Genomic DNA, 22,131 nt, shown 5'->3' with positions numbered 1-22,131 from the left:
ATTGCAAGGATTGAGTAAAGCAAAGCCACCCACAGACAGTGTTTCCCATTGTGGACTATAAATGTTTCTGAAGCAAATGTTCCTTGTGTGCACATGGCTGGCAAGACACACACTGGCAGTCTTGTGAACAGATAGCAGTGACTAAAGACACATTCCTATAAACATAAACTGCAATTATCTCAATGATACTTGCTTGGTCATAGTGACTGCTGAATTCATTGACCCATGGCTAGTCAGCTAGTCAGAAGGAGGCTTCCCTGCAGCACAGTCACCTTGACCATGCAGAGGAGGATGGAGATGGAAGGGCAGAAATGTGTCCCCCTCCTTGTTTTTTAATTTAACCTACATATATATATATATATGCAAAAGGGAATCTGTTTGAAGAATGGCTGAAGTTTTAAAGGCTCCCCTTACAGTACATTTATATGGTGCACATCTATGCCCAAATACTACAGGACATTTCCATATATTTTCTCCACTACACTAAGGATGAGGTACTTTCTGTCACTTTGGTGCCAATTCATCAACACACACACACACACACACACACACACACACACACACACACACACACACCCTGCTGTTTTTAATTTATCAAAGCTCACTATCCTGAAATTTTGCAGGGAACCTACCTACCTACCTACCTACCTACCTAGGGGCACCTCTACAATCTTTGTCATGCTCATAAAATTGGGCTAAAAAACGATGGGAGGAGAGAAAGAAGTCCTTAAAAAACAACAACCCAGCTCCATAAATATTAAGGGATCCACTTACACAAAAATATCTTCCCCTACATTTGGCATTCTTCATTCACTCAGGGGGAAAAGTTGTACCTATGTATTTCATCCAATTCTGCCAAGTAATAAAAAGTTGTCACCTGTACTTTTTTAAACTTTGAAATTCTAAAGCTGCCCAGTACAGGCCCCACTGCACCTATTTGTCTACAATCTGGCAGGCCTTATCCTCTGGCAAAGCATAAAGAAATTATAGCCATTTCTTGATTTCCCTATTGTAGTTAATGGGGAGAAAAGTGTTGCCTCAGATTTCCAGAAGCTGAGTATCTGAACTAAGGTGAGCAGAAGTGATGCACCTGGTGGGCATAGCTGCAATGCTAGCTTCCCAAAAGTGGTGTCTCTGACATGGCGCAGTTGCCTTTGCAGAAGCAACTGACTGGTTCTGCTGGTGTGCCCACAGAGCTCCATCCTCTTCCCTGCCTGCCTCGGGGCAAGTGGTAGTAGCACGGCTGTCAGAAAGCTAGAATTGCAGGTGAGCCACTTCTGAAAGTGGGAAAGGAAGCCCCCAACTAAAGTGACTCACTAATCCAAGTGCTAAAGCAGAGCTCGGAAGCAGTTTTATTTTGGTATTGCCAGTCTTATCAAGGAACTGGGGGTGGGTGGGGGGAGAGAGACGATTTCCTTCTTAGCATTCACTATGGCTTTAATGGGTTGCAGTTGACTTTCCTTTATCCATATGTCTCTCATCAGCAAATTAGCATTTTTATTAGCTGCTAAAATAATGATAAAATAATCATGGTGTTATTTCTGGGTGCTTGATTCCTTGGTAAATAATGCTAATAAAAATGGATTCTATGTTTAAGCTACTTTGCAATTATTTTAAGGTTTATAATTATTTTTTGCTTAGTTTGTTTTAGTTGCATCTGGAACATGCACTGAGATTTTTTGGAAGTGGGTGGTTGTTGTTGCTGCTGTAGATGGACTGATATGACAACTATACCTAGACTTCTTTCCCCATCAGTAGCAATATGAAAATAATCATGTTATCTTAGGATGAACTTGGAGAATGAGGCTACAATCCCAACCATGTCAACCCAGATAAAGTGTTGCTAAATTCAATAGGGATCATAAGAAAAGGAACTAAAAATAAAAACTGCTATCATAACACTGTTAACACAAATCTATGGTGCAACCACATTTGGAATACTGTATGCTGTGTACAGTATTGTGGAGTTTGCAAAGAGTTAGAAAAGTTGCTGGGAATTGCAGGTGGGCAGAGTGATGATGCACATATGTCTAGCTTGCAGGCTTCCTACAGGTATCTGGCTGGCTGCTGTGAGAACAGGATGCTGAACTAGATGGGACATTGGCCTGATTCAGTAGGCTCTTCATACATTCTTATAGATATTAAGCAGAGCTTCCTCCTAGGTAACTATGCCTAAGATTGCAGTTGTCAGGAACGTGATGCAACCGAGTGCAGGGGGAGAGTCAGACTCGGAAATTGAGCCAAGTGAGAGAGAGGCTGGCTCTGCAGAAGAAAGTGGGCTGGCAGAGCCAAGAAAGGGTAGCTCAACTGCCCTTCACAAAGAGGACACAAATAGCCCTCAAGAAGCAGGAGAGTTAGGAGGCGATCAGAGTGTTGCTAGGCAACCAGCAGAGGAGCAGAGGACGGACGGTGTATCTAGTGGAAGTGGGGAGAGGGCAGGCCAGCCTCTCAGTCCCTGTGCTCATAGACTAGACAAGGTCAGAGTGCAACAGAAGGGCAAGAGGGGAAGGGCGGGAATCAGGCATCCTCCCTGTTGTGAGCAGGGTGGAGTTTCAGACTGACCAACTCCCTTCAATGCAAGCCTGTGAGAAGCCGGGCTCTGGATGTGTTTTTGTAAATAAACGTAACATGAAACTGCCAGAGAGTCATTAATTCTTATCGGGGCTTGCTTGCCTGCCTGAGATCATTAAAGCAGTCATACCACAGGACTGATAAGGGATATGAACCCAGGTCTCCTTAATCAAAATCCAGTATGCAAGCTGCTTTACCACACTTTATCAGCTCACTATCCTATGATTGTCAGTTGATCCTCATAAATTGGGTATTATCCTATGCACTGCTGTTCAATGTTTATTATTTTTAATATATGGATAAACATTAGACACTCCTCGAGGGTGTGGCTATGGGGGCCATAATGCTTTGCCTCTGCACTTCAAAATGTACACCACTGAGCACTTGCAGAAACATTGCCCAAAGCACACAGGAAAAGGCATCTGCATTTTATAACAACAAGAAGATGAAAGTCACATAGGAAGGTGGACAGATAACACAGTTCCTGAACTGCTAAATGCTCACAAATTACTGTTCGGTAGCTCACAAGGTTAAATCTGCCCTTTGAGATATTTATATTAGAGTTAGGCTGGGAAGAGCCTGTTATTATATACAGAGGTGTTAGACATGCACACTCTTCACACATGCACACAACAATAGCTTGTTCAGAGGCAGCTTCATTCAGCCAATCTTTTTGCAGAATGACTTTTACTGTCTGTCAGCTAAGATTATTATGCACTGCTTAACCTACTTCCATAGCTATGTTTCTGTTGCTCTAAAGCAAGAGTGACAAAATCACATTAGAACCACAAACAAGCTTACAAGAAGCACTTGCTGAAATGGAAGAATTAGTTTGTTTCCCTTAAGAAACATAATGGCCAACTGAGTTACGGAAAGTAGGCTGGCTGGGAAAAGGCAATTAAAGGTGGGTTGTTCATTTGCTGTACCCACTGGCCTGTGCATGCTGTTGTTTAACACCTGATCTGTACATAATGATACCATGCTCATCCATTATTTGATTTGATTTGATCGTGGATGAGGGTGCCAGTCTGGTGTGTATTATTGAGATCTGGGTGGGTGAGTTGGGAGGAGTTCATCTGACACAGTTATGTCAACCTGGATTATCAGTACTACATCAGCACAGGCTGCATGGATCGGAGAGATGAGAGAGTTGCTGTGGTCCATAGAGCTTTCATCTCCATCACCAGGCTGGAATACACCAATGCACTCTATGTGGAGTTGTCTTAGACAATCTTGACCTCTACAGGCCTCCCATCCTTGGGCAGGTGGACCTGAAGTCCTCCAGATATTGCTGGAGCACAACTCTGATCATCGCTGCCTATTTGCCATGACAATGGTTTTGTGAGTCAAGGACCCGCCACCTGCTTAGAGATAAATAAGACACAAGGACACATGTATTTTAGGTTAATGGGCTAAATAAGGCCACAACTTTATTGGTTACCGCATGTGAGTGGTATTGGCTTAGGCATTGGATCAAACAATCTATACATGACTCCACCCCACTCAGCTGAGAGTCATTCAAGGGTTAACAACCAGTGGGAGGAGCTTGTTGATACAAATGCAATTGGAAGCTCTCCCTGACGTCACTGGGGGTCGTGCCATGGCCCTAGCCACCAGCAAGGGCGTCGGACAGGATCCACGACCGCCGGATCCCTTTAATGGAATACCCAACAAGGGGAGGGGTAGGTGCTGGCCACAACCTGTCCTCCGACACACGGCACATATTCCATTTTTTTAAATAATAATATTTATTACTTTTACAACAATTTAAACACTTACAAGAGAAAAAACAAAGAAAAAACAATACATTATAATACAAAAACACTACATAAAAATTAACAAAACAAAACAAAAACACTTTAAAAACACATCAAAAGAAAGAAGGGAAAAAAAGAAAAAAGAAAAAACTTCCAATATCTTATCTTTCTTTCCCATATTTCCACGGCTTCCTCACACCTCCCTTTTTGTATTCCACTTCTATTAATTATTTCAGCAATTCCTTACCATCTTCCCCTGTTTTCTATCCTATAATTATCTTAACACCTTTTAACCTTATTTTCCTTTAATACTCTATTAATCTATTTATACTTAATTCCTTATAACATTTCTACTGAAGCCATATAATTTCATTCCAACATTCTTCTAACATTCAATAATTTTACAATATTTCTATAAATAGTCTTTAAACTTTTCCCAGTCTTCTTCCACCGACTCTTCTCCCTGGTCTCGGATCTTGCCAGTCTTTTCCGCCAATTCCGTCTAGTCCATCAACTTCATCTGCCATTATCCAACACTTCAGTGCTTTTAAAAGACAGCCATTCTCTCAGCCAGCAAAAGCAGATGATCCGTCAATATCTTAAGTTTTACTTGAGGGTTCCTGCCCTGCCAAACCAATCCAGGAACATCCCTCTGCCACCTCCTGAAACAATCCCTCCCATCCAAAACTTGCACTTTTTGACACAAAAGCAACATCCCCGGCAACACAGCAACCCTCATCCCTACCACAACAGCTCGGCCCAACCATAACTACTTCACATTTGTCCATATTTCCCAATCCCCCTTCTCTTCAATCCAACGTCCTTCACAGTTACCCTTAAGTAAATTCACATTTTTGGCGGTCCTACTGACCCCCAAAAATCTCTCTTTCTCAGCCGATGTTGATCCTGTCTCCTCCTGAAGCTCTGTCAAACTTTCCTTTCCCAGTTCTGGTGGGGTTCTGATCCTCAAATTCATCTATTTTTCTTTAAGCTCCATCATAGCAAATGTCAGCTTATATTCATCAAGTTGCTTTTGAATGTATGGGGCTCTCACACACTCCAATTGTGTTGTTTTACATTCAGCAGCAAAGGTTTTCTCCCTGACTTCATCTGCAGTTTGACGTATTAAGGTAGATTCCTGTGTCAATTTCTGGGTGGTTTCTGTGTTGGTGTTCACCTTTTGTCCCAGATTATTTAAACTTTCTACAATTAAATCAATTTTATTATTTGCAGCGTCCGCTTTCACATTCATCACTTCTGTTTTCTTGTGAAGCTGTTCCAGCGAGTCATTTATTTTCAATAATGCGACCACTAAGGCCTCTTCTGTTGACATTTCATCTGTTCTTTCCTTTCCATTTGCCATAACACTTAAGAGATTCAAGGTCAATCCCAGAGTCACACAGTTTTTATCTTGCAGCTGGAAACTCCCCTAGCCCAGCTCTTATAAAGTAACCAATTTCAGAAACTTCCACTAGGGGGAAACAGTTTCTATTTATAATAGTCAAGAATGTCACCTTTAAGCGCAACTCGTACAATCCAAAGTTAGTTTCAGTTTTCAGTTACTTTATTACTCCTTTTTAGAAGCATCCGGAGACAGTAGAAACAATATATCTCTCTTATTCTGCTAGCTGTCAAGGAACATTCTAAGTGCTGTCAATGGACATTCCAAAACGTCAGTCCTACTAGCAGCCCGTTTCCAGGGTCAGAGCGGCAGTATTTTAACTCTCTTTACTCTCTCCTGCAGGCATACTCAGTCCACAGCTTCCCCCCTCTTCTCCTGCCTCCAAGGGGGATTTTATACTCTTTACCGATGGAAATCTATTTTTTTACAAAAGGCTTTCCAAGACTTCAGCTTACAGACTCCTTGCCTCACTCTATTTACAAATAGGGAAGGCAGACTTCCTGTTTTGAACCTCCCCGTTTCGATGCCAAATTAAACATTTAAAATCCGATTCTCCCGTATCAGCTCTACTCATGGGTAATTACTTTGGAGTCAAATTGTCCACAGGAAAAAGTCAGTGCTCTCCGGCAACAGCTATGCGGCTTCGCTCCATGGAAGAAGCAGATGAGTTGAAGCACCGCGCCACTCACCCCACGTCGCTCTGGGTCCCCGAAATCGGGTTCCCCCACGAGTAGGGGAGGCGCAAAAGGTGCCCGCCGAATCCCACGTTCACAGGCTTCTCCCGCCTGTGATTTTTACGGGTCTCCGCCTTCGCTGCGGCAGTACAGACCCAAATTCCCACGGGGCAAGTTCCTCCCGATCAGAGGAACTCCGCCATTGCCGGAGGCACCAACCCGGAAGTCCACACGACACATATTCCAATGCCTAACTGCCAATATCCGATTTGCTACGAGGCAGGCGAAAAACCAAGAGGCTGGTGCCAATTTGCCAAATGGATAAAAATTCCTACCAGGCCCCCTGGGCAACCAAGGCAACCAACCAAAGTCCATAGCAAGGTCAAAAGCATAGATATGACCTAAAGGGAGGGTGGGCGGGTGATCCGTTGAATTCAGGAAGGAGAATGGGGCATGGCACTGCTACGGCTGCTTAACTTTGGCTAAACCCCACCCCCAATCCAGCCCTATTGGCTGGCTAAAGGGCATGGTGCGGCAGCTGGGATAACTGATGCAGGGGGCCGAATATGCCTCCCTGCTGAAGTGGGAACCGGCTCCCACTCACAACCCCTCCCCTCTGGTAGGAGGAGAGGTCTTGCATCAACCATTGGCTTATGGGAACACAGAGATTCTCCATCGATATGATTTTGCTTTACCCTCTAGAAGAAGTATTACAGGAATGTTTGGTGTATAATCAACTGCCACTAACCCATGGGTAAAATAAATGGGAAGGAAAAGAAATCAAAATCAAAGCAAGTTTAAAACAACTCCAACTGCTTCTATCACAATTCACTTCAGGGAAAGTGGATTAAAACAACAACAACATAAAGTCCCCCAGGGACAAAATTATATATATCACGGCTATAAAATTATAGGGAGTGTGGGAATGGAAACAACTAAGCCAGAGCACTCATATAATTTAATTTCGCTCTACTGTAAACAACCACATAGACTATGATTCATCTTGGTACTCACTGCTGCTTACCTGGTCTACATCCAGCATTTAACAAAGTGTCTGCCCTAAGCTATTAGTACTTTTCTGATACTCTTTTTGATCTCTTGGGCTACAGGGAAATATAAATCAAAGCCTTGCAATACTGCTTAAGGATTAAAATATCAACCTGCCTTTGTATTAGAGATGTACACTTCTCTAATACATCGCTACACAAAGTCGAATCAAATCTAAAATACAACAACGAAAGAACAAATGAGGACTATACAGTGATGCCCCGCAAGACGAATGCCTCGCAAGACGGAAAACTCGCTAGACGAAAGAGTTTCCCGTTTTGGAGGTGCTTCGCAAAACGAATCTCCTATGGGCTTGCTTCGCAAGACGAAAATGTCTTGCGAGTTCCTGCGGGTTTTTCCCCCCTTTCCCCCCTTTTTTCTAAGCCGCTAAGCCACTTATCAGCTGATTCGCTAAGCCGCTAAGCCGCTAAAAGCTGCTAAAAGCCGCTAAAAGCTGCTAAAAGCCGCTAATAGCGCTAATCCGTCAATGGGCTTGCTTCGCAAGACGAAAAAACCGCTAGACGAAGAGAATCACAGAACGGATTCTTTTCGTCTTGCGAGGCACCACTGTATAGGCATTTCCCACAGCTACATGTTGTCTCGAGGCCACATAGAAGATAGTGGGGTTAAGCTCTTCGTTGTGTAGGCTGCCTGCAAGCTGAGTTTTCTTCTCTCCAGACTAAGCTTCCTCATTGGGGTCCTCACAAGTAACAGACTGTATAGCCCCACTTTCCTGTGTTTTCCAAGGCCTTGAAATCTACTTGAAGGTGACTCATTGCTGCTTGTGATATAAACACCATCTCTAACTCCTTGAAAGATTCCAGCAATGGTGTCTCCGAAAGTTTTTACATATCACTTGGGAAGACAGGCAAACTAATGTCAGTGTACTGGAAGAAGCAAAGATCACCAGTGTTGAAGCAATGGTTCTTCAACATCAACTTCGTTGGAGTGGTCATGTTGTTTGGATGCCTGATTATAGTTTTCCAAAGCAAGTACTCTATTTCGAACTTAAAAATGAAAAGCATAATGCTGGTGGTCAACAAAAGAGGTTTAAAGACTCTCTCAAGGCAAATCTAAAAAAATGTAGCATAAACACCAACAATTGGGAATCATTGGTCTGCGAACGCTCCAATTGGAGAACAACCTTTACCAAAGGTGTCATGGACTTTGAAGACACTCGATTTCAGGACGCAAGGGAGAATCGAGCTAAAAGGAAGGCACATTTGGCAAACTCCTGCCTGGAAACCTATGTCCCCACTGTGGAAGGACGTGTGGATCCAGAATTGGCCTCCATAGTCACCTACGGACAGACCATTAAGACCGTATTCATGGAAGACAATCTTACTCAGCTACGAGTGATTGCCAAACAACAACAAGAAGAAGACCCTATGCTCACCTGCTGGTCTCAGGTGTGGTGGAGGATGTTATCCCATTGCCAGTGTTGGTGTAATAATCAACTGCCAATCAAGTTGGGTTCCTTACATGGAGCTGGCAGTGGGAAGGTGCCATCTTGTCCTTCAGTTCAGGCAGAATAATGCATTGGGATGCCCCTGCCTGCATATCAAGGAACTCTCATACTTGCTATTAGTGACTCAGTCCTGTCACCATACGTTATGCATTGAGCACCAGCTTTCAAAACTAAATTGCTCTAGAAATAGCTCATTATGGCAATCAAACAATTGAGGTTGCTTTGAAAATCAATATAAGCATGAATGCAACATAGCAACCTTATTGAAATGACAATATAAACCCATGCTCAGGGACTGAAAATACATTTGTGCTGATGACTTGTGCAGTATTATTCTTAATATAACTTACATCACCTTCACTTACACCACCCAGAAAGTTAGAACTCCACTTTACAAATTATTTATTGAACAAAGGCCTAAACCTCTAAAAAGTTAAGCTTATTTAAATACTGTGGTTGACATACAGGGATTCTTGAGGACTAAAGCAAAAGACTCTTGACATTTTGAAAAGAAAACTTAGCGAGTTTCGTTATGTTTCTTCCTTAATATAATACTATGCAGTCTATTTCATGAGTTGCAGACACATCAGTAAGTGCTATCAAAGGAAAATTAAAGCAAGGAATGCAAAGTAAAATGTTGGCTCTCTTGAAAGTTGACACTTACACTCCTACTAACATCATCAACTCAGGCAATATTTCCATAAATTATGTTCATTTTATGCACTTTAAATGTATTTACAGAAGCAGATGCCCCAGTTACATATTATGAATTCATTGCAGTGCCATTGGATCAAAATAAAAACATCTCCCACACACCTTTCCCAAGAAAGGTGCGTCGAATCATATCACATCAGCCCAAGGGGAAGCTGACACACTTTTACCCCACAACCTGTCTGCCTAACAGTTTTTTATTTCTTTCTGAGGGTCTGTAATACAGTTCACCCATTTGCTAGCCCTCTTCATGAACCCCTTTTGGAACCTCCACCCCCAGCTTTACCTTGATCTCTTTGAAAAGATTGCAGCTGACATAATATTAAAAAAAGCCAGATTTATGTTCTTGCTTGGTGAAAAAGAATGCACTAGGATTTTGTGAAGAATTCATCATCATGCTACAACAAAAGTTCTATCAGCACAAGCTTTTCTGCTTGCCTGAAGGAACGACCTTCCTTTCGCTCCTCTTTTATGCTGTTCTGGAGTTCTCCAGACTCCCCCAGAGCAAATTTGGGGAAAGCATAGGCGGCATGAAGGGAGGGTAAGTACCATTGCACAACAAGAGCCCATCCTCTCACTAATGGAATTGCTTACTTGAATTCAGCCAAGAAACTTGTATACTGTCCTTGAGATATGTCACTTTAAAAGAAAATCTTTTAAATCTCCCATCTCTTAATAATAGCGGTTTGTAGCACTTGTCTAGTTATTCACAGTGTTCAAAGCAAAGGTTAACAATAATCCCTTTGATTGCCCTGTGAAGTAGATCAGCATTATTGCACATGTGACAAATCATAGTGCACATGGGCGACTGATCATAAGAGAGAGTGCTATGCTTAAGATGACACTTGAACTGGACACCTCTTGATTCATAGTGTTATTTCTAAGCCAATACTCTAAGATGAAATCTTAAATGTTGCCTTGTCTAAAATTGTTTGAATTTAGTCCCCAAGAAAAGCACACATTTTAAATGCCTGCAATGTATATTTGTCGTATAGGTAAAGGTAAAGGGACCCCTGACCGTTACGTCCAGTTGCGGATGACTCTGGGGTTGCAGCACTCATCTCGCTTTATTGACCGAGGGAGCTGGCGTACAGCTTCTGGGTCATGTGGCCAGCATGACTAAGCCGCTTCTGGAAAACCAGAGCAGCGCACGGAAACGCCATTTACCTTCCCGCCGGAGCAGTACCTATTTATCTACTTGTACTTTGACGTGCTTTTGAACTGCTAGGTTGGCAGGAGCTGGGACCGAGCAACGGGACCTCACCCCATTGCAGGGATTCAAACTGCCAACCTTCTGATTGGCAAGCCCTAGGCTCTGTGGTTTAGACACATATACAAGCAGGTAAATCCTTGCTTCCTCTGCTCATCAACCCCCCCCCCCCGTGTTTCCTTCTCCAGGTCCATATCTCCCCTCTGCCTGCCTCAGTTTCCTCTCAAGAACAAAATATCCCCTCTCCCTGTGCTTATGGCTAAGGAGTGAAGAACACCTGTCAGAGGCAGATTTCGAGGAGCGCTGTGGGTTGACTGCACTGGGCATGGGGCTTCAGGGGTGCCACCAGGGATGGCACAGCTATTAATAAAAATGGAGTGAGAGAGCCCCCCCCCATTTTGGCATCACACAGGACATGACTGAAATTTGAGACCCCGAGGTCTGCCACTGCACCTGTCACCCTAAACCTATCTCCCTACAGCTCCTTCTTTCAGACATCTGCCTTTTAGCTGGGCTCCAGAATCAGATGTCACCTTGGCTATTGGACACTGATCGATTTGGGGTGAGTGACTGTAGGAAGGTAAGCCACAGGCCAGTGGTGGGGGAGTCCATTTGCCTTCACCCGTGTAACCCTGTTTAGCCTTTAAAATAATATCTATTGTGCCCTCTTCTACATTACCAGGGAAGTTCCATGTTCAAATAAATGGAAGAGGAGCCAGAACCAGCAACAGTAGCTATAGCTAGTGATAGGTTCCCACCTCGCTAAGGCTGCTGCCTTAAATACAGCTTTCCATAATCATTTTAGCAACACTGCAGAATGGTTTTCCTATGCATTTTCCTATACAAATGGTCACCTGCAACTATCCGCATGCTGTGGAACTTTAAGTTACCAAGGACAAAGGGGGGGGGGGGTAGCTAGAAGGTTGCCTTGTGAATTGGCTCTTACTTTGAAATATGTTGCATTGAACTCAGAGGCTCTTATTTTCAGCCAAATGTGTTTAGGATTGGGATGCCAGACTTCTGGCTGATCTGTACTCTATAAATTCTGAATGAACCTTATGTTGCTGGCACATTGAAGATTGCTTTGCTAATTGCAGTGATAAATAGTGATTAGCAAGGAATGACTCATAGTCATGGCATGCTGTTTCTAGGCAAATATGGCCCATGTATTGTAGATAGGCAGCGTCAGTAGCCTTTAACATGGAAATACGATTCCAATAATGGAGAAGAGGCAATAACTTTCCTTTTTTCTATGGCCATAGTTAAATCTTTGACTGTGCTATTATGTTGCTACAATATCTTTATATGGTTATAGCGGTTAAGTTCAATTGGAAGGCATTTCTATCAGTGACATAAAACCATTAGCTGAATAGGAAGAGAGAGAGGGAGATGGAGGAAGACAATGAATGTGGTCACTGCAGACCAACATCATCTCAAAAAACACGACTAGTTTATTCTGCATGCAACATTAACGTCTCACTTCAAATGTAAAAAGAAACAAAGAAAAAGATTCTACAACCTGAAAAAAGAGACAAGGCATGTACTTATGTAAACCAACAAAATCTCGAATAATAATAATAATAATAATAATAATAATAAGAAGAAGAAGAAGAAGAAGAAGAAGAAGAAGAAGAAATATATGACTAGTGATAAGCAATGTAGTGCCCTCCAGACATTGTGGGCTACAGCTCCAATCAACCCCAGCCACTCAGGCCATTGGTCAGAGGAAAAGGGAGTTGTCTAAAACATCTGGAGAGAACAACACTGACCACTCCTGCCCTAGAATACTCTGGTCCAGGGATATTCCAATCAACATTTTGAATTGCTAACAAGCACAGGAAGATGGACACCACCCACTCACTACAACTGTGATGCAGATAGGCTTTGGCAATGCCCAAGTTCTGGAACATGAATTAAATTATTTTTCTATGTTAGCTGATAGTAAGACATAAAATGGATCATGGTTACTTTGCAAGGCTAGACCATCGACACAAGACTACACTCATCCTAGAAAAAACTTAGAAAAAAATAGCTACTAGGCACACAAATACATGATATCCTTGTAAATATCATGCATATGGCATTATTTCTATGTTTATGCTCACAATCGGTATCCAGCTCTACGCTCTCAGTTTCGTGTTTCCTGCCACCGAAATAGATACTCTGTTTCAGTGATTTTGTTCAGGCACTTAACTGAATCAATCACTCTTCTCAAAAACGGCGCCTGCTAGTTGATGTATCTTCATGACTAATTTATCAAATGCTTTCCTGCCTCATCGCTTTCATCTTTTAGACTGCAGTGGGTAGATTGGGATCTCCTGGTAGATTGTGGATCACTTACAGTAGATCAGCAAGAGTTTCTGGCTCTAATGGTTTAACAATAGCAACATCAATGTTATCTCCCTAAATTAGGCTGCTAAAATAACGAAAGGATAGGGTTTTAGTGTGAAAGCTCTCTTCTGGCAATGAAAATAAATCCCTAGGCTTGGAATGTTTTCAGAGGCACCTTATTGTTTAATACTATGTCTTTCCCATCTTGGTCTAAGACATATTTGTCTAGGAACAAGACTTTTGCTTTGGAAGAGGAGCCAGGACAATCATGCAAAAGTGAGAAGATGAAAGCATCTTTGCAGGGAATGCTGCCATAGCTCAGCAGTAGAGTGCATGCTTAGTTTGCAAAAGGTTCCAAGTTCAATGCCTGCTATCGCCAGTAAAAAAAGATCTGGCAGTAGGGAAAGATTTCTGCCTGTGACCTTGGAGCATTGCTGTAGGTGGGCAAACAGTCTGGCCTCATGTAAGATAACTTCCTCAACATTAGCAAAAGCAGATGGATATGCTACCATGCTTGCTTGGAAACGTACCTGGCATTCTGAATTTGATTCTATGTTCTGTGAGTTGTTCCTTGATTAGGGACTATAGGGAAGCTATGGGTGGTAATGGGAGAACCATTTACTCTGTAGTTCCCGACTCTGTTCCTGCCAGACTAGTATTCATTTGGCAGAGCTAGCTTAGCAAACTAACATGTTGGTGAAATTAATATCAGCTATTGTGAGTTACTTAGGATTTTTGTTCCAGATAATGGAATATCACAGCAAGGTTTTCTGAAAGGGGCTGCACAGTTAAGACTTTAGGACTTCACCAAGAAAAGAGAGCCTTTTAAGAGCGAAGCAAAGCATCAACCTAACCTCACTTCATTGCAAGGCACAAGTACAAAAGCTATTCCAAAAGTGGAAGGGGTGGAGACAATGATGAGGGGGAGAAGATGAGCCAAAGAGGAAGAAGATGGCCCTTGTGGTCTCTTCCAACTCTATGATTCTAAGAGAGGAAAAGAGAACTGATGAACTTTCTTTAACGTGATCTGGTGAATAAAGAAGGGAAACCTTTGGGAGTTAACTAAAAAGGAAGAAATATGCATTTTCATGCTGTGGTAGGGCTCCACTGGGCAGATGGTGAAGGGGCTGGGGTTGTTACAGGCACTGCATTTGGGGATGTTGCTATGAGAACTCAACAGAACAAGCTGCGTTCTCATTAAAAAGCTCTGACACCATCACCCAGGTGAATGACTGGCAGTTGTTGAAAAAGCAGCAACAGTGCCATTCCATGGGCGGCAGGGGCAAGTGGCCCCAGTGATTCTGATGGGTTGGCAGGATCAATGATGGGCCTTCTGAGTTTCCAGGCTCTCTGAAGGTACCTGACTATGCTGAGCCCTGCACTGGGCCTGAACTGGTAGGCAAGGAAGCTGAAAGGGATGCAAAGAGGTGGGGAAGGAATCTAGACAAAAAGACTCAGATCCATGTGGTCTAGTCCAAAATCTTGGTTGTTGCTCAATACCTGGAAATATTCAGGAGGAGTTAACTAAAAAGGAAGAAATATGCATTTTCATGCTGTGGTAGGGCTCCACTGGGCAGATGGTGAAGGGGCTGGGGTTGTTACAGGCACTGCATTTGGGGATGTTGCTATGAGAACTCAACAGAACAAGCTGCGTTCTCATTAAAAAGCTCTGACACCATCACCCAGGTGAATGACTGGCAGTTGTTGAAAAAGCAGCAACAGTGCCATTCCATGGGCGGCAGGGGCAAGTGGCCCCAGTGATTCTGATGGGTTGGCAGGATCAATGATGGGCCTTCTGAGTTTCCAGGCTCTCTGAAGGTACCTGACTATGCTGAGCCCTGCACTGGGCCTGAACTGGTAGGCAAGGAAGCTGAAAGGGATGCAAAGAGGTGGGGAAGGAATCTAGACAAAAAGACTCAGATCCATGTGGTCTAGTCCAAAATCTTGGTTGTTGCTCAATACCTGGAAATATTCAGGAGGAATCAATGGACTACTTAGCTTAGTGGTGTCATGCTGGGATCTGAGAAGACAGTTCTGCCCTTGTCTTCTCCATTCTGTATGTTTTAGTGGCACCCTACAAAAGGCAGTGCTTCAAGAATATTCAGAATATTTTAGAATAAAAAAATTCCTTCCAGTAGCACCTTAAAGACCAACTAAGTTAGTTCTTGGTATGAGCTTTTAGGTTATTTTGCTTGACAATTACCTTTTATTCCTTAAAGCAGATACATACAGCATTAGGTTTCCCTAGGACCCAGTTCATGTTATTTACATAATATAGAAGTCTTCAAGTACTTATTGTTTATCTTGGATACTAAGCATCCTGTTAAAAACATTTAAATGAGTTTAATGGGGATAGTTAATGGCAGTTTGTGAGCTGTAAAATCCCAGCAGACAGCTACAACCAAGTTTGTCAGGCTATGTGACACTAAGTTTTAAGCTATAAAATAATTAATATTCAAATAACAGGAATGCAAGGCAGCCATTTATACCCGTTCCACATTCTGATTAATTTACTTCACTGCTGTGCTCAAAACAACAAATTTTACAAGTGAGTGTTTGGGCAATGCTTTTATTGGCCTGTCTTATGATGTTTTCTTTCTTGAGTCTGTTGCACAATATGGAGCCAGTCACGTAAAAATACATAACACCAAATTACCCAACAAATACTCACCTCAAGGCTGAGTTTCTTTTTTTCCCTTTTTTAAAGAAATCAAATTGCTTTGATGGTGAAAATGCTATGCTGGGACTCTTTCTGTAAAATTGGATTACAGATTGAATTTGAATAATTAATTTTAATGTTTTGGGTAGTGTTCTGCTGTATTAAAATTTAATTTGCTTATATACTTTAATGCAGGGCAAAGAATATCGTTTGCAGAATAAAGAGTTTAAAGGAAAATTGTAGAGAAAGGTTCTTAATTTGTAGAAACCACCTCTGTTTCCTGCCCCCCACCTTCTCAATAAGTCTAGCTCATTCACACTATGGCCTATTTGGCATATCTTTATTATTTATTTCATTAACTACATGTGTATACCAGGCAACAACTAATGTCTTCAGGGTGGTGAACACAAAATTGTAACAATCACAATGAAAAGAAGAAGCAGAAACAGAAGATATAAAACCACCAGCAGCAAACCACATAAAACAGCATTTGAAAAAGCACTGAAATTTCTTCAGAGTTTAAAACACCTGAGAAAATAAAAAGGCATTTCACCTGGTGGTCTACAGGATCATCATGTGGGTACCAAGTGAGCCTCTCTGGAGAGGGCATACCATAGCAACATAGAAAATTATATCAATTAACCACCTGCCACAGCTCATTTGGCAGGGGCACCCAGAGATGAACTTAAGTTCCTCTGAAATCAATAGGGTCCAGAATATTGTTTGAGACTCACAGTGCAAGGCCTACTCAGAATTAAAGCTTGCTGAGCTCAGTAGGACTTACTCCCAGGTAACTGTGTGCAGGATTTCAGTGGGGAGGAGTGGAAGACACCCTTGTCTATTTCTATCTATTCAAGGAAGACACCCTTGTCACAAAGTGGGAAAGTGGGGTGCACTGTTATAGCCTTGTTTCCGACTTCAAGAAATGCCATTACCAAAAGCCCTAAGGCTGTAACTGCCAGCAAGCCTTCAGCCTAAAGAATTGTAAATTTTTGATCTTGCCTAGAGAGCTATAAGAACTAGGGTGCTCTGATGATGATCATGGGTGAAGAATCTCAAGTCTGGGGGCCAAATGTCCTCTATGTCCTACTAGAAAGTTCTCAGAGTATACTGATGGGAAATTGCCCACTTTTCCTAAGGATTTCAGGGTGTACATGCATGTGACACTGTTCAGGAAAAACAATCGAGTCATGCAAGTTGTGGGCAGAGTCAGAAAGCAAGGTTTAAATTTCTTCCTCCATGTACAGATTTCTTTACACTTTCCCCAATAGGACCTGGAATAATAACTTAATTATTTGCATGTTGTAGAGGCTGCTGGTGGTGTGAGAGGTTATCTCTGATGAAGTTATCTTCTGTGATCACTCAGGTTCACAACCTGAGATTAGATCCTTAATTTATCACTATGCCTGGAATTTCAGGTTGCTATAGTGGACAGGATGGCTACCTGGTGAGATTGCCCATACAAGGACTGTTTGACTGCCAGTCACAGACTGGGTGACTGTCCCTTTGAGACTGGGTTACCATTACCTAGTAGTAGAAACTTCAGATGGTGCAAATTACATCAGCCTATTTTCTAACGAATTATCAGACTAGTGCTCCAGCGTCTTTACTGCCAGCAGAGAATACAATGTTAGCTCTGACCTAAAGAGTCCTAAAGAGATTATATACAACATACACCATGCCTAAGGTTGCTGAGGCTAGATGCTGCAGAACACACATAGCTTGGGTAGCCTCTTACTCTTTTCCCTGGTAATGTCTAGTTATAATCATTACATTTGACAGGCTACAAATAGCAGCCGGAGTAGAAAACTCACACTATAATGGCAGTATGCCTTCTGGTTTGTATTACTAGGCATTACAGGGAAGATCATAAGAGGAAGCACAGGGCGACTGCTTTTGGTAGCAGCCTTATGTATGCTTAGTGGCCTGTGGACTCTTCCTTAATACTACCATCTATACAGCATGTTCAAACAGCAAAAGCACACATGGATTGTGTTTCCAGCAGAAACTTGCCAATATCAGAATGAACAACTGAACCATGGAAATATTGTAAAACCTTCATTTGAGTCCTGTTTTTTTCTTTGGGTGGGACAGGGTTGAGTTAGCCTGGCAGAAAGCGAAATGATTTAATGTCTTTTGTCTGATTTTATTCTGTTCTATTTCATTTTGATCTAATGGAGATGAGTTTTCATTTTTTAAAAAAGAAAATAAATCCTCTTATTTCTGCTCCTTCAAAGTGGATCGAGCTGAACATTTAAAGCAATCAATCAGTTTTCTGTGCTGAGTTTGCAAAAATGATGACGATCCATGCTGTCCTGGAGACATAATTGGATAACTGCTGGATTTCGTATTTTCAAAAATGAGGAATAGGTCGTTGTGTGCTTCTTCAGCCACCATCTCTCGGTTTAACCTCAAACTTGCAAAGGACCTAGGAGGGCATAATCCAGTTAGGCTTTTTACTTTTTCCTACACCAATGTATTATTTATGGCAGGATAGGGAATATATGGCCCTTCAGATGCTGTTGGACTCCAATTCCTATCAGTCACAGACAGCTTGGCCAATGGTCAGGGATATGGGAGTTGAAGTTCAACAATAGCTGGAGCGCTAGAAGTTTCCCATCCCTGGTTTAAATGATGGCGTGTTAGTTCACAAAAAAATTACCCTCTGATCTCCCCCCACTCTCACATTTTAATATTCAGCCTGATGAATAGTTTTGGAAAACTCCAAAGTTTTTTCACTATTCCACGACACTATTCCAAGAATCTTCACCCCCTCTCTGTTATCTGGACAGAGAACATTCTGTGTACAGTAAGTAACCAGATAGCCATATGCTGGGTCTCAATTTCACTATTTTACTACAAGTTCTGCACAACACAACACCAATATTGAGCTGAATCTGATGACTCAGTCATTCACATTGCAAACTGTGGGCATCTGGGGTCTGTATGAGGAACAAACTTAAAGAAATAAATATATGGGAACTACTCAACTACTTTTTACTCTTATCTCATTCATATGAAGGTTCTGGCCTGTTTTTAAATCCTATACATGTAGTTGTTGGGAAAGATGATTAAAAAGGGGGATCTTCTTTGTTTTCATTGTTTTGTGACAGATGCCTTTGGAAAACAACATGCCAACAGTAAAAACGACAAAGCAGCTGTTTTAAAACTGCTCAGGGATTTCAAAAGAGGGGACCATCAGGAAGAGTCAGAATATAAGCAGAAAGCAGGCTTGGTTGTCTTAAGCAAAAATGATTTAGATGCCCCCTGCTTCATTCTATCAGTGCACAAACACAGGCACACAATATGTGCTTCTTTACAAGACAACCTGCTTTTTTAAACAGCACAGAAAATATTGCGTACATGTAAACAAATGAAGCTATTTTGATATATGAAAAATGAAAAGGGGGCATGATAATCCATTGGGAAGAGGAAAGGATGATACAGGGTTTAGTGACTGCATTTCATTTAAACTCTCAAAGTAATGTGGATGGAGGTTCCTTTTTATTTTCTGTCAAAACTCCCTCTCTGTCTTGCTTCAGTTTTGGCTATTACCATCTACCAGAATCTCTATTCTACCTTAAAGAATCAAGGAATGTAGGGTAGCCACAGTAGCATAGCTGTCAACGTTTCCCTATTTTAAAGGGAAATTCCCTTATTCTGAATAGGATTTCTCGCAAGAAAAGGGAAAAGTTGACAGCTATGGCACAGGAGCCAAAGAAATTACCATATATGGGCCCAAGTACTGAACAACAGATTCTCATGCCAAAACAAAGTGCAGACCCTCCAAGTGTCCCTATTTTCCAGGGACAGTCCCAGATTTACAGAAGCTGTCCGGGTTTCTGATTTGATGCTGGAATGTTCTGCTTTTCCTTAGGACGTTCCTATTTTCATTGGAGAAGTATTGGAGGATATGGACTTATCCGACCCCCACAAGCCATCTGAAGGCAGTCCTGTTATATTATGTTGGAAGTCACCCAGAGTGGCTGGGACAACCTAGTCAGATTGGCAGGGGATTATTATTATTGAATAGGATGTCCCTATTTTTATCGGAGAAAAGTTGGAGGGTATGAAAGTGTGCCTCTCAATATGCTCCTCAGCTTTAAAAACAGTTTACCACAATGACATGTGGAATATGGATCCCTAACTAAGGACAATGTACAGTACAATCCTCTATATGTCTACTCAGAAATTAGTACCATTGAATTAATTAGGGCTTTCTCATCTCAGATAAGATGGTATAGGATTGCAAGCTGAATGACTTAATTTTACTGAATAGAAGAAGCTACCCAAAACCAAATACAAGAACAAGTTATAAATGATCAGTTGATAATAAATGATGGCCAAGGTTTAGTGGGGAAAACAATGCTTATTTATTATGCCCATATCTTGCAGACCATATGGAAATAACAAAACAAAACAAAACAAAACAAAAAACACCATATTGACTTTTGTACTTTAATATGCAAATATGTGGCCCTCTTGTCCCCATCCCCAGCCCACCACTGTATCAGATTATAGCACCAACATAATTTATGTTATTTCCCCTATTGGCTTCTGGGGAAGGCTCTGATGCAGTAGTCCTATAATTAAGATTAATTGGACGGGGATTTGTCACCACTAACCTCTTCCCAATAAGTGTCCACCTTGATTTTATTGGTAATGCAAGAAGAAAAAGACAAATGTATTCTATTTATAATTTGCCAGCTTGGCACAGAATTAGTCTATGTGTACTTTATCTAATCCATGCCTAGGAACCATACTAGAAAAAAGTAAGATGAAATCTAGAGATTTAGGCAGAGTTCTTAAATGAGCCAGGGTCTCATAATACAGCTTTGTTGTGCTGGTTAAAGATTTATAGTAGAATGGTGATATGAATAAATCCATGAGCCTTTGCACATACGTTCAGAACTCATTCCCAATAAATGAAACTCGTGCTTCTTTTGCACTTCTTTATGCTTAGTTGTATAGTGGAACTGCAAAGCTGACTTGCCCTGACAATGAGGTAACTTGAGTTGCCATACTACATTTTAAAAATAAATCCTGGATTTGTCAAATACTGTATTACATTAAATTCCAGTAGCCTTACATGAGTCAGTTTTGTTCAGAGACCGATATGTCATTACTGATTTGGGCTTATTTGCTTGACCTTACCTAAACCTGTTGATGCGATTTCCATTTCATATATGTAGCTTCTAATGCAATTCCATTAAACCATCTGATTTCCACCATGCAAACCTCATGATCTTATATTAAAGAACCTTGCTCTTTTCTTGTAATGTATGGATACTTTGTTCATACAACAGTCTTTTCAGGAGGGTCAGGTGGCCCTTCTGAACAATAGGTGGGCTGCTGGGGAAAATGTTGTTCAAAACTGGCCTTGGACCTTAAGTTCAGCTAACTTACAGAAGTTAGCAGGAGGAAAGTTTCTCATCTACAGCCTTTAGTGCCAAGGATCAGACAAAGGCTGTCCACCCCTCAGCACTCTTTGATTGTTCAAGGACTTGGTTGGAAAAGTGCCAAGCATATCATTTCCAGGGCTTTCAGCATAATTGAACACTATAAAACTATATATATATATATATATATTTGGTTGGTAATCTACAAAATGTAGTCGTTTATGCTCAGAGGGATTTGTGGATAACTGCTGGAAACCTGAAACTGGCATTCTTCTTTTTCCTAAAATTTGCAGTTATGCAAGTCAAAATTTATGCTGAATACAGCCGTACTGTGAAACATTAAAATAATACAGTACAATTGCCTGCTTTTTAAGAAAGGAGTTTTTTTTAGATGAGGGGGTAGTGCCTAAGGAATACCTTTTATAGCTTTTATATCAACTTAATGGAATGCAGAAATGTGTGCAATAAAAATTTATAGTAGATCAAACATTTACAGTGAGCACAAACTATATACACATGAAATTGAGTACTAGTGAAATTGAACAGCAAAGCAGTTTACTATTCTAGGTTGCAAGTCTGCTCATTCTCCTCCCAGAAACCTCTCCTCCTCTAAACTAGACAATTCAGATGGACCCTGGGACAGACAGGAGCAGAGAAGAGGAATGTCTTCAAGAGTCTCCAGCGCATGTTTTGACGTGTTCTGGAAGTGTGTGATGCAATCTGTTTTGGGTTACTTGGGAGTATCTATAGATATTGTTTCAGGTGTGCGCGTTTGCCTGAGTGAGAACCTGTTCTGAGTAACTACGAACTGTCCACATCTCATGTTTGTGTTTTCCTCCAGGACATCAAAATATGTACATGAACATGGTTTGGGATAGCTGAGATCACACATTAGTATACAC

At 41.6% G+C, this 22,131-nt stretch overlaps 1 protein-coding gene across 1 annotated transcript in view; it reads right to left on the bottom strand.

Annotated features, from left to right (window-relative positions):
- EDIL3 (EGF like repeats and discoidin domains 3) overlaps positions 1 to 22,131 on the bottom strand; it is a 230,735-nt gene that overhangs the window by 17,473 nt on the left and 191,131 nt on the right. The gene's annotated exons all lie outside the window — the stretch shown is intronic.

The sequence above is a fragment of the Podarcis bocagei genome (genome assembly GCF_964188305.1).
Source record: "Podarcis bocagei genome assembly, chromosome: 11".
Lineage (NCBI taxonomy): Eukaryota > Metazoa > Chordata > Lepidosauria > Squamata > Lacertidae > Podarcis > Podarcis bocagei.
The sequence above is the reverse complement of the archived record's forward strand: the minus strand, read 5'-3'. Positions and strand labels throughout refer to the sequence as shown.